A 12,689-nucleotide genomic window follows, 5' to 3' on the forward strand; every position below is an offset into this window, starting at 1 on the left:
TTTTATTAGAAGAGAAAAAATTGGATTATTATCTCCAGTTCTTTAGCCCAAGCTTCGCAGCTGCCCTGCGGGTACTTCTCAGGCCCACGACATCTTCTTTCTCGAAATCCCCAATGCCCGGCGGCGGATGGTGACACAAGAGAGAATCCCGGTTTCTGCGTATTTTTGTGGATCCCTCGGAGATGACAAAGCAGGAATAACCGGGCGCCCGGCTCGGGGGCCGGCAGGCGAGCCTCGGCTGACCGGCGGAGCCAGGCTGAAAACGGCCTCGCGTCGGCCCCGGCGGGGGGGCCATGCCAGCCGTGCCGCGGCCGCGCCTTCCTCCCCTCCCGGTCGCTCGCCGCCCCCGCCTGCCTTCCCCACCTGCCCGCCTCCCGCGGCGCCGAGCGGCGGGGCCCGGTGGCGGCGGGCGGGCGGGCGCAGGGGGCCGGGCCCAGCCGGCGGGGCGGGGCCGCCGCTCCCCGCTGCCGTCACGAGCGGGCGGGCGCCGGCGCTCGTCGGGCCGCCGGAGCCGCTGGGGGTTGCGGGACCGGCGGTTGCCGCGGGGCGGTGCCGGGAGAAGCGGGGCGACGGAGGTAAGCGAGGAGGCTCCCGGGGCGGCCGGGGAGCTGCCTCCCTCAGCCGCGCCGAGAGGAGGAGGCCGGAGGGAGAAGGTGCGCCTCAGGGGCGGGGGCCGCGGCCGGCGGGTCTCCTGCGGCGGAGGCGGGAGGCGCCGCTGACAGCTGTGGGGGGCGGGGGGGGGCAGCGCCTCGTCGCCTGCCGCCGCTGAGAGAACGCCGTCCGCCCGCCGGCCCCGGGCGGGCACCGCCGAGCCCCCATCTTGGGGAGGCCCTGTCACCCGGGTTTGCTTCGTGCCGCCGCGCCGTTTCGGTCGTCGTCGTCGTTGTTGTCATCTGCAGCGCGCTGCTGTGTTTGACGGCGTCGCTGGGTTTGTCGTTACGCGTTTATCTTTTATTAAAGGTTCGTCCTGAGCGTCCGCGAGCCGTGCCGGGCTGGCGTGTGTAAATCGGGGCGTACGAACAGCTCTCTCGGGAAGAGATGCAGGAGAGACATCCAAAAAAAAAAACCCAAACCAAGGATGATGTTGCCTTTAACGTGTTATTTAAGGGGGTGCTTGAAAGCTCCTGTGCGTTCCCGTTTCCAGGTGTTTTTATGAGATCTGTGCTTTTCGATACTAGCCCGGACGCTTCTTTTTATGGTTTTGTGCCACGGTGTGGGTTTGTAGAACAGCGGGCTGGCAGGCCCTGTGTCCCTGAGAAATTGGTGATCTGCCACATTTGTGGTTGCGGCGGTAGGTGACCCCAAGGCGAGGTGGTGTGGTTGGCACCATAAGTAGTGCTATGCCCTCCACACATGCACGCTTTTGTGCTCGAAAAGAGTGATGGAAACACTTGTGTGTGCAGGAGGCCATGTCCTGAGGTGGGATCATCCCTTCAGTGTTGCTAGCAGGAGTTTGGAAAAGTGAAGATCAGAGGGTCCGTTTGTGACTGCTGTCTGATGATGCATGGTGCACCCCTGCTCTTCGGTGAGCTCCAATTTTTCAGCAGCAATGCCATCGTTCAGGGAACAGGAATTGAGGAGCAGAGCACAGTGAGCAGAGTGCTCTGTGGAAAGTGATAGGATGTTTAAGAGCATTTAACCTCCCTTAATTTATTCCAGACCAGCTTTTATGATTCCTTTCCCATGCAGAGAAGCCTTAAAAGGAAACAGATTTTATGTTTAGTTTGGTGCATATTTCAGATTTTTGCCCTTTTATTAACCTAGAATATGGTTATGAAATATATGCCTTTGCGCTGCCTTTGCAGTACTGGTGCATCATCGTCCGTTTCATGTGGCTTTGACAGAGCAGCGTAAGAACGAAGCTGTAGCTTTGTCCTGGTGGCATATGTTTTCCCCCATACAATGAGCAAAGTCAATATATGCTGGTCAAAGCTCAGCATGGACTGCATGTGCTGCATAGACACTAGAAGGGCTTTTGCCTGGGCAGTCAAGTACTCTCTGTGTTGACAGTTATCTCTCCATCTGCAGGCCAATACCATTCTTTCTGCAAAAGTCTGTAGTATTGAGCCTGTCTGCGTTGGCAGTAGAGAGCTAGCTGGGAAGGTCTTGCTGGGTTACTTCTTAAGCAACAGAAGCAGAAACTCTTCTGTGTTTGTATGCCCTCTAAAGCAAGGGAGGTGAGGTAGCAGAACCCTGTTGTCCTGGAAACAAGATTATTTGTTTTCCCTTGAGAAACCACCGTTTGCTAATGCTTTTTTTCAAAAGCTCTTAATATAAAAACTTATTAAGGTTTTTCCTGCTTCTGAAGATTTTAATTCAATGGGCTACCTTGCTTCTAGGAACTCAGAGAATGCAATATCTTCCCAATTTTTTTACAAGTCTCTCTAACTCTCAATGCAAATATTAGGTGGGAGCAAATGGGGGGGATGCGTATTTTTGGCAAGAACTTGAAATTCAGTATTCTTAAATTTAGAAGTTCTGGCACTTCCCAAACTTTGAGGTGGATGTGACCTGTTTTATTCACTGCTCCCTGCTGGCAGTACCGAGTTGTTAGCAAATCATTTCAGTGCTGTTTTCAAGTAGCCGTATCAAGGCTGTATGCATTTTTCTTGATACATGACAACTTTGCTGGTGATTTAATTTATTTTTAATGAGCTAATTTTAACTTAATCTGTAGTCGGTGGTAGCTTGTAAGGACCCATGAAGAAACAAAGAACGCTGCCAAACTGTGGCACGGAGCCATGTGATCTTCAGAGGGTGTTTGGCTCCGTTACTGAAGACAGTGATCACACCTCTGCAGAAACTTACTTCTGTCTCTCTTGCTGTCAGCTGAGACAGAGGGCAGTACCCCTCCTAGGGTAGTAGAATTTTTGGTCTTAAAAACTCAGATATATTGAAGGTTGGACATCCTCAGCCATTTCCTAGACCACTTCAAGTCCAGTCTGGTTGCACAGATGATGTATTAAATGGAAGAAGTTCTCACTGTGGAGTGAAATGACTGCTAGGAGAAGTGGCTGCTCTGTTTCCTCTGTTCTGGACTCCTTAATCTCCGTATTATTGTACTGGAATTAGGAAGGAAAATAAGAAGGCCAAGGATCCCCTTTCGGTTCTTGTTTTCCTTGTTAAGATTTAATTCAGGCTTCTGGCATGTGCTTTGTTACAGCAAATTTTAATTACCTAATTGCTAGTACATAAGATGCACCTTTAGAATATAAGAATACCTCTTGGACCCCCTTTGTAGATTACTTTGCTGGAAAAACTTCCCCATTTCTTGCCTGGATGTGGAGAGCAATTGCCTTGCTTAGAGATGAAGTTTGAAACTTATGCCTGTTGTCCTTGAAGAGAGATAGGAGATCAAATAACACAGGCAGAACAGCTCAGAGCTCAATCTTATGCACTCTTTGCTTCTGCTTGTCACTTCCCTTCCTGTTTCTTTTCTGACAAACTGAATTTCCTCTCTATTGTTGGATTATCTACCTAAATCTCAAACAGACATCCTTTTCAGAAACATCATTGGAAAATGTTGTTAACCTTGGTAGAAGAAAGCTTTGGGGTGTATCTACCTCATCCACATCTGTCAGACAGATAGGCATAGCCTCAAATGTGTTTAAATGACACCTATTGCTGCTTAACCTAATATGATAAGCTCTTTACTATAGATGAAGTTGATTCTTCTAGCTTTCAGATGGAAGGAGGATTTTCCCTTTCCTGCTTCATAGCCACTTCCTGCTGCCACTGCTCTTGTTCCTTTGCTTCCCACATTCTGTTCTCTGTAGTGGTCTCCTTACTGTAAGCAAAGTGTTGCCACAGATTGGCAGTGCGCGAGGCAAAACCAAAGAACAACCAAGGCAGAGCAGGTTGTGAATGAAGCGTGGACCAAGTGAAATAACAGGGGCATTTGTAAATTAGGGATGTGACTGAGAGGAGGGTGTGTGTCTTGGCTGCACATGGTCATAGCTGGCTTTTGGGGTTTGTATGGCACGCGGTAAGGGAGGTGTGCATGAGATAATGGAAGGCAAACTCCCCAGACTTCCCTGGCAGTTACTGTTGTATTTTCCCTGTTTCAGAAACTGGGGTTAATGACATTGCATCAGCCAGCACAGGTGGATGTTGTGCTTCTGCTTCTGTCAGCCCGTGGAGCCAGCCGCTTTTCTGTGTCTCACAGAGGAAAGGGAGGTGCCAGCACTGCAGAAGTGTGTTAGCACTTGTTGAAAACAACATTTGAAAGCTGCACTGAAGTGTATTCACTCAGCAAGAAGGCTATCCCTGGCCATTTATACTTCCACAGAGTGTGAATTTCTTGAATTTATGATATTTTTACCAAATATGCAATAAGTAGTAAATAGGGAAATGGAAGTACCAAGGTATGTCCTAACTTAGCTAAAACCATCTTGATGAAATATGAGAGAGTAACAGAGGTTTTCCTTCTAATCTCCAGGCAAGTTGACATCTCAATCTTAGGTGAAGGAGACTTTCTGTGCAGCTTATAATACACAACCAAGGATTTCTCTGCAATCAAGGTTTGTGGATGTGTGACTGTATTCACTAAAAGTACTCATTACATACAGCAGTGACATATCGCTAAGACCTTTTATGAAATCAGCAGGATATTTTGAAAAAGACATTGACGTTCTTGAGCTGTTACATGTAGACCTGGCCCACTCATGTCAGTATAACCCCTTTGATGTTCTTATTTCTCATGAAGCCCTGCATCTTGTTTGTGGCCTACTGCTTTGCCGTGCTAACAGAGAAGCCTGTTGTGTGAGAGATGATGCTCTCGAAATACACCTCTGTTCTTCCAGCTTGTTGCAGACAGAACAGATTTTGTAGAGGAGATAGCTGAGTGACGTGAAAAGGAGTAGCATCATAGAAAAGGAGTGTGGGTATAGAGGGGGAAAGTGAAGGGAAAAGAGCAGGGAGGATGAGAGAGTAGGTGGGCCAGACAGGAAAGAGGAGAAAGAGTGGTACAAAAATGCATCCAGTGTTTTTCTGATCTATGTTCCTTAGCATTTGCCAGTGGAGCACTTCAAAGTTGTGGTTTCTGCAGAAAACTGGAGGAGTTCTGAACCTGTAGCTCCAGCTGGGGTGTGCTTGGGGAAAATGCAAAAGCAGGGGCTAGGCTTTAGAGCTGGGCTTCCCTGGCAAATGCATCCTGAACCTGACCATATGGGAAGCGAGTGGGGCTGTGCCACTCTGAATGAGAACCTGCAGAAAAAGGCCTGGTATAGGGTTTGCGTGTTGCTAACTCCCATTGCTAGATAAGATGCTGTAAAGAAGTTGGGGTGATCTGCTCTCACAAGCATGGCTATTTTTGTCTTGCTTAAGAAAATAATATGTTTTACCACCCATCTAAACTTTTATAAGAATAATCATTCTTTCCACCATATGACTAATTATAGGAAATGTGTATGTACAGATGTTGCAAATCTTTGGAAACAGCACACCTCAGTTCCTTGGGGCAGTTTATAGCTAAGGCACTCTTACTGCAGTGTAGCAAACTAAACAAACTACAAATAAAATCAGTGCCTGCAAATGCCTCTGCACATGCTCAGTTCCTTCCTTTTTTTACAAGGCTAAGAAGTCCAGATTAACTCTGTGCTTGAATAGCTGCTTTACCTGGTGGTACCCTGCTGTATCACTGAGTTTTCTGTAACTTCCTTCCAGTTACAGAAGCACGTGCAAGCGAAATGAACTGTGCTTAGAAAGAATTTGATGCCTGGAATTTCTCCTTGCAACGATTAGGACAAATCTCTAAGGTAGAAATTATGGCAGACAGTGGAGGCACAGAGGATACTGGATTTGCTGAGAATTTGTTCTTCCACTCATTCTCTATCGTTAAATCTATTGTGTTGGGGAAGGTGCAGTGCTGGGCTTACTGCTAGGTTTAGGCGTTGGATCTTTCTATAATTCCGGTTTGTGTTTGTTTCAAGCCTTAACCCTTGGCAGTCTGAAGCCTGGATTCAGGCTTTAGAAGAATTTTTCAGGAATTGTCCAGTCTTTAAGAGTTATAAGATGACTTTAAAATTAAATTGCTTTGTATAAGGTGTCTTAAAAATATTTGCCTGCTTGGAATCACCTCTGTTCTTTTTCTAGCTCTTTTTCTACATTTTCTCTGTGATGACCTGTGTTAAGGGAATAGTTTTTCGTAGTTTACTCAGCCTCTAATTGTTCATGGTGCTCTTTTGAAAAACAACTTGTGGGGTTTTTTTCAATGTTGCTCGGAATAAAGTAGTTATTGATAGACCCTCTAAAGATATTTTTTCTCCCCCCCCCCCCCTTACCTACCTGGATTTCTCTGTTCATCTTGCTGCATTTTGTCTTGCCACCAGCAGTTCTTTTGATCCTATATTTTTTACATTCGCTAGGCTGGAAATAACTGCCTTCCACATCAGGGCAGGTGGAACGAAATGTGTGCCTGCGCTTCAGCAACTTTAGTGCAAAGTTCAGTGGCCTAATTTAAACTGTTGGTTTGACATTTCTGAAGAGCGTTCACTTGATCTGGTCCATTGACTTTGCTTGGGAGGCCATAAACTTTAACAGCAGCATAATATCTTCGCTCACCAGAGCTGCTTGCCGAGCTCTGTGTGCCATTTTTCTGTTATATTTTTACCATAAAGTGATAAGTATTAGTGCATTGTTAATTCTGATAGCAGTTCTGTAAATATCAGAATTTATTGAATATTACAGCATTTGCTTAAAAAAAGGTGCTTGTGTATTGTCTTGTGGAAGATGCTACATATAAAATGTAAAATCTGGGATCAGTCTTCCTGTCCAGGTCCAGAAGTCTGTAGAGCATTTCTCAGGTGCTTTCTGAGTGTGGACATATCTGCACAAGAGCATTATATTGTGGATATCTTATCCCCTCCAGTTTCTATGGGTCACTTTTTTAAGTTCAAAATTGTACAGTATCATACAGAAAGATACAGCAACAATTAATATGAGACCAGTAGATAATAATATCAGTAGAAAAGTCATGTATGTCTAGCCATGTTTAAAAGTCGGTGTCACAGCTGGAAGCTAGGAGGTAGTGTTGCGTGACACTTAACTCCCTGTGGACTCATAAACTTGCTCTGCTGTCCAGTCGTGTACTTCTAGAAACATGGATGAACATGGTCCTTGATGTTTTCTAGTGATGATAACTTTTGCTCCCAATGTGCGGGTGGACCATCTGTCGTCATTTCTGGGATCAGGGAAAGTGTTCGGCACTGTTGGTTCTATGCAGTGCTGCCCCGTACAAATAAGACAGCTGTAGGCATGAAGACAGCATTTTAAACCACAGATGATCTACACTGCTGACAAAATAGCTGTCTTAAAAGAGCAATCCATGTAACCACAGTTTGGCCTCATGGATTCCAATTATGCTAAATCTTTAGTTAGATGATCTACTTTTCTGTGTAGAATTTAATGCACAAGAGGGGCCTAATCTGGGGATGAACTGTGCAGTAAAGGACATCAGTGAGTGTAACAGCTTTATTTGTTGCAGAAATTGCAAGTTGTACAGCAATCAAAGCAGGGAATTGAAGGAAGAGGAGGACAAGGTTATTTTCTAATTGAGAGCTGCATACTTCCAGAGGCCTGGGATGCAACCCTACCACTCCCCACAGTTCCTGTGTGGTGCAAGGCAAGTCTTTAAAAATTGTCCTTTTGCCATTGGTCAATACAATATTTCTCAGTTTTTGGGTGCCTGATTTAAGATCTAATTTCAGTTTTTTGGAACTGCTAAGCCCTCCCAGCTGTTTCTGCATATATTATGTAAAAGACTGTATACTTCCAAAGTTGAGTCATGGATATCTCCAGTTGGACACCCCAAGCTAGTTAATACTTTATTCTTTCTATAGAAGAAGGCTGCTTCTCCCTTTAAATCAGTGTCCAGTACCTCTCCCATTCCCACAGCTGGTTCCCAGCCTCCTTGCGCCAGCTTAGGCTGCCCCCCTTGGTTTTCCTCCTTATCCTACTTGTCCAGTTTCTTTGATCTGCCCATACCTGTCTTCTCCCCAGCTCTTTATTGCAATGATTCCTCCCAGCCAAGTAATTTCTGACCTTATTTCTACCCCCAGACCTTCAGTCCTGATCTTCTGACACCTTCATTTTTTTAAGCCAGCTTTGCCAGTATTGCTCTTCAAATCTATTACTTCTACTCATTCAGTTTGGCCATTTTTTCCCCATGCTTTTGAATTTGATATTTCTTTCTTATTCCTGAAGGCTTGTCCTAGAGATAGAGGTTCTGTTGGCCCAGGTCAATGTTCAGCCAAACTGTTGTTGAATTATTATTAAAATGAACTGTTTTCCAAACCCCTTGGGCTGGAGCAGTGAGTCTGCCTGTGGGGCAGGCATGTGCAGTTAGGTCACCTGTGGAAATCAAGAGTACTCAGTTCTTTGGCATCTTTGGAGATTTTAGTTGTGAGTGAATCTCTACTGGATCTTTGTTTACTGTGACTTTTTAAAGGATTAGGATAGAAAGGAGAGACTGCCAGGTTTTGTTGTTTTTGAGATTTATGCAAAACACTTTTCTTCTAGCCCTTACTCTTGGCAGTGGCTGAACTGTTTTAGCTGAAACTAATGATTATTCTTTAAAACTCAGTCTAAGGCAAACACTCAGCATGAAAAATTTCTGGGCACACACTTTGTAAGCAACTGAAAACACTAGTCTTTTAAGAAGTGGTGTTGAGGAGCCATAGTTATGAGTAGTGGTGCTACCGGTCCCAGCTTCTGATTGCTTCTCTCTTGTTGAAGGATTATAAAGTGCTTTACAAACTGTTCATTCACGTCATGTGAACCTATGTATCTCAGCTATTCTGCAGTGACACAACAGCATAATGTTTGACATGCAGTGGCATATAAGAGGTTTTTAAAACAATGTGGGACTAGTGATGGCATGTAAATGACTTGTCCGTTAGAAATGGGGGGAAGTCTTGTGTAGCAAGGAACTGCCTTCAGTGTCAACAGAGACTTTCCTACTCTTCCCCTTTTGGTAAGAGTGGTGGCAATGTTGAAGTGCATCTTTGCTTTGATGTATACCAAAACTCTCTCCCCAGGCAATGTACCTTTCCCAAACAACTATGAGGAAGCATTTGTTGAGCACTAACTCAAAATATATGGGTGCTGACATCTAAATTGTCTGCATTACTTAGGGTTTTTTTCATCAAGTAATAGACAAACTTCATCTTACCAAGTTTGCAAGACTTGAGAAAACTACATATGCTCTGATTGAATCTTCTCTACAGTATGTTTCTTTTGGCAAGAACAGATTACCCAAGAATAGTTATTTTTTCCTGTTAGTTTGACCCAATCTATATTTTAGTAAAATTACCCTTTCCAAGAAGTATCAGTAAGAACTGGATTTCTGCTAGAAGTACTAACGGCTATGGTAGCAGTGCCTGAGACACAGGCTTCCAACATGAGCTGTAGGTTTACTGCTTCACTTGAGCTAGAGATGTATATGGAACAAGCCTTGTTAATTCTACATCAAGTTCTCACATAGCTTTCTATCTTTGTGATTTCTGCGTCATGGTGTCTGAAATGTTCTGTACTTAATATATTAATGGTAGGTTACAGTTCTGTGTTCCCAAGAGGCTTTCCAGCTGGGAGCAAGCAATCTGTTATGACCAGAAGGTTATATACTCTATAAAAAGAGAGCATAGCAAAATACAGTCAGTCAAGAAATCTATGTGAAAGCTCCTATAGTAAGTGAATCTGCAGTGAGAGTTTTGGATGTGTGTGCTTTATTCAATTTTGAGAACATTTCAGATTAAATATCTAATTAATGTATTGAATGAACAGGCCTACATAAAATATTTAGCAGTTCTGTTGTATAGCATAAGTAGCCCAATTACAGTAGAGTGGTAAGTATCCAGGTGCTGTCAGAAACTGGGAACTTCAGCACCTTGCAGGCTTGGATGTGAACTGAGCAATTGTATTAAAATCTCAAAGGTAAAATGAGCACGCTGCTAAAAATGGACTGGCAAGATGTAAACAAAGCTATTAGAAGTCATCACAGGCTCACTGTTGGCTCTTTGTACATGTAGTGTGCTGCTTTTCAGTAAGTGCATAATGCCTGTTACTTCTCAGCAGGATAATATTGCTCTGGGAGAAGAGATGCTGGTGGAGTGGAGGGTTCTGCTCTGCTGTGTAGAAGCAACCTAGCAATTAGACTAGCTGCTAAGCACAGGGAGACTTTGAGACCTGTTCTAAAAACACTGGTCTCCAGTCCTCGCAGAAAGCAGGTACATGGGGAGACAATTAGTGCAGAACAAATTGTGAGGATCAGTGTTTTCCTAGTGAGATTTCCCTTCTCAGGAAAAGCAGTGAAAAATTCTAGTGTTTTGTTATGTAAATGTCATGTCTCACATGGATGTTTCAGGGGCTAAAGACCTGGCCTAAGAACAGAAATTCCTTATTTCCATGGTTCTCTTATGTTGCCTCCTTGTTCTGTTTCCCTCTGGTTGCTCTGAAAGGACAAAAGCAGATTTTGCCCCTGGTTTCCCTTACCTCAGAGTTAACTTAGGGTACTGCAGCTTGCAAAGTAACATGTTAGTTCTTACTCTTGGAAGAGCAGAGCACTGTTGTATTACCATCTTGCTGTAGCAGTCCAGGGTTGCTTTGAACATCTCCTGTCTAGCTTTGGAGTGTTAAAATCCCCACAATGTGTTTGCTCCTGGGGTGGCTGCTGCTGCGTGAAGAAAGAAGGCAAGCAACGTAGTCCTCTCCACTGACGTGTATACGAGCAGGATAGTTCATCCCAGGAGTTTTCACTGGAACCTGTCTTCCCTTCCAGACCGTGTCTGACAGGTAGGGGCTGGAGAGAGACACAGTGGTACAGTAGTTCTTCTGCAGGGGTGCTCCTGAGAGCTTTCAGTCTGAAGGCAGAAATTTATTTTGCTGTAAGTGCACCTTTTTCCCCCTCACATTTCCTACTTCCTACTCTGGAAATTTGCATTTGGGACAGGCACCTGGTGAGCTTTATGGGTGAGGTTGATAAGAGGGGAAGGGAAATAGTTTTTTGAAACTGTTTGTGAGAATCCAGTGAAAGGTTCTTTTAGCAGAAGGCATGGTGGTCATGTCTCAAGTAAAATAAGGACATGAGTAATTCTCTCTAGAGCAAAGGAGGTCGTAAAGCCTAACTTTTACATGCAGCAGTTAAAAAAGGGTGTCAGGGAATGTATGTGGCCATAGTACTATCAACCTTGGGCATTTGAAAATCACACAAAGCCTTCAAAATCCTGAGGGTTGTTGAAAAAATCCTTGCCATAGACTTCATATTTGTCTCGCAGTTTTGGGAGCTTTTAGGTAGCTCCCAATCTTGATGGTCCCCATTCAATAATATTGAGTAATATAGCATGCTGTATGGTCACCTCATATTCTGTTCTTCCTGAAAATCCTCATGTCTTTAAATTTTTTGTGCCTGTGAATGGTGCTGAAGAACTAACATGTGTCCTGCCCTCTTTACGAGTTGACTTGTAAGGCATGTTTGCAAGCTCTATTCTGATACTGATAAGGTGAAATGTTTTGTCTTTCCTATATGTAATACATGCTTCAAGGACCTGAGACTTTCAGGAAAAGGGTGAGTGTTGTGAGACTTGGGTAAAATAGTCATAAGGAACAGTGATTCCTGAGGGAATAATTGTTGGAGGTTCTACAAAATCTCTGTGTTTCTGTGTTTCTCTGAGGCCCTTTACAGTGATTAGGAGGATCGGCAAAACCCACTTGTACATGGGCTTCTAAATATGTCTGGATTTGTGTAATTCTGCGTGGTTCATTGTCTTAGGGATTCATGGTGCAAAATTATGCACAGGATGCCAGATTGATGCTGACATCAGTATCTATATGTATTGCATCTACCTGGAATTTTTTGAAAGTGAAGAATTAGTGAAATGCAAACAAGTCCATTTTTTGTGGTATTTCTGCAGCAGAGCAGTATCAGGAGCTACACAGTTGCTGGACTAGAGGTTTTGAGCCAGGTGTTTCATGGGCAGCATTTAATTTCAGGCTGCTCCTGTAGCCAGTACTGTGACCCTCCCTGTCATGATGAGTGCCCACCCAGAAGCATTCTGAGGTTCTGAGAGCACAGTGTACTCCAGTAATTTCCATCTGGGACCTGCTACTGAGTTTTATAAATTAGAGCTTGCCAACAGTCTAATTTAAACTGTGACATCTAAGGATTGGAGGAGGCAAGAAGTGGTAAAAATCCATCTATATTCTTGCCCTTTTTTTGGGTTTATTGTGTAGCAGGTAGGTTGGAGAGCCCATGAAGACATATGCCTCGAGGGAGGGTAATGTTGTGTGGCTGTGGAAGGAGGAGAGCTTCACCTAAAAAGTGTCAAGAGCTTAGGAAATGAAAAAGAAAATATAAGTGTTAGTTCCATAAGTAGAAGGAAATGGGAATTTTTTTCCATGGCTCCTTTTTCCTCATTGCTGCAGTTATGCTTGCATGTTAGGGTTAGGCTAGAATTGAAGCCATTTGCAACAGTGAAGCTGTGAAGGTGGCAAGACATATACCTGAACAGAAAGGGTACTTGCAGAGCACAAGTTGAGAGGTGTGGGCTGTCTGCGAAAGTTTGTCAGGATTAGGAAAACCTGTATATATGAGTTCTAGGCAAACAGACTTTCAAGGACCTTGACGTTAATTTATAGAGAGGATAGGGAAAATATCATTTATCTGTCATTATTTTTATGGTGTAGCTCATGGGAAG

At 44.3% G+C, this 12,689-nt stretch overlaps 1 protein-coding gene across 13 annotated transcripts in view; it reads left to right on the forward strand.

Annotated features, from left to right (window-relative positions):
• Positions 1 to 491: 491 nt before the first annotated feature.
• Positions 492 to 12,689, forward strand: part of INPP4A (inositol polyphosphate-4-phosphatase type I A) — a 127,851-nt gene continuing 115,653 nt past the window's right edge. For all 13 annotated transcript variants that reach the window (XM_075057481.1, XM_075057484.1, XM_075057485.1 and 10 more), the window contains exon 1: positions 492 to 575. The gene's annotated coding sequence lies outside the window, so the exon portion shown is untranslated. The remainder of the gene's footprint in view (positions 576 to 12,689) is intronic.

The sequence above is a fragment of the Buteo buteo genome, chromosome 25 (genome assembly GCF_964188355.1).
Source record: "Buteo buteo chromosome 25, bButBut1.hap1.1, whole genome shotgun sequence".
In the NCBI taxonomy this organism is placed as follows: domain Eukaryota; kingdom Metazoa; phylum Chordata; class Aves; order Accipitriformes; family Accipitridae; genus Buteo; species Buteo buteo.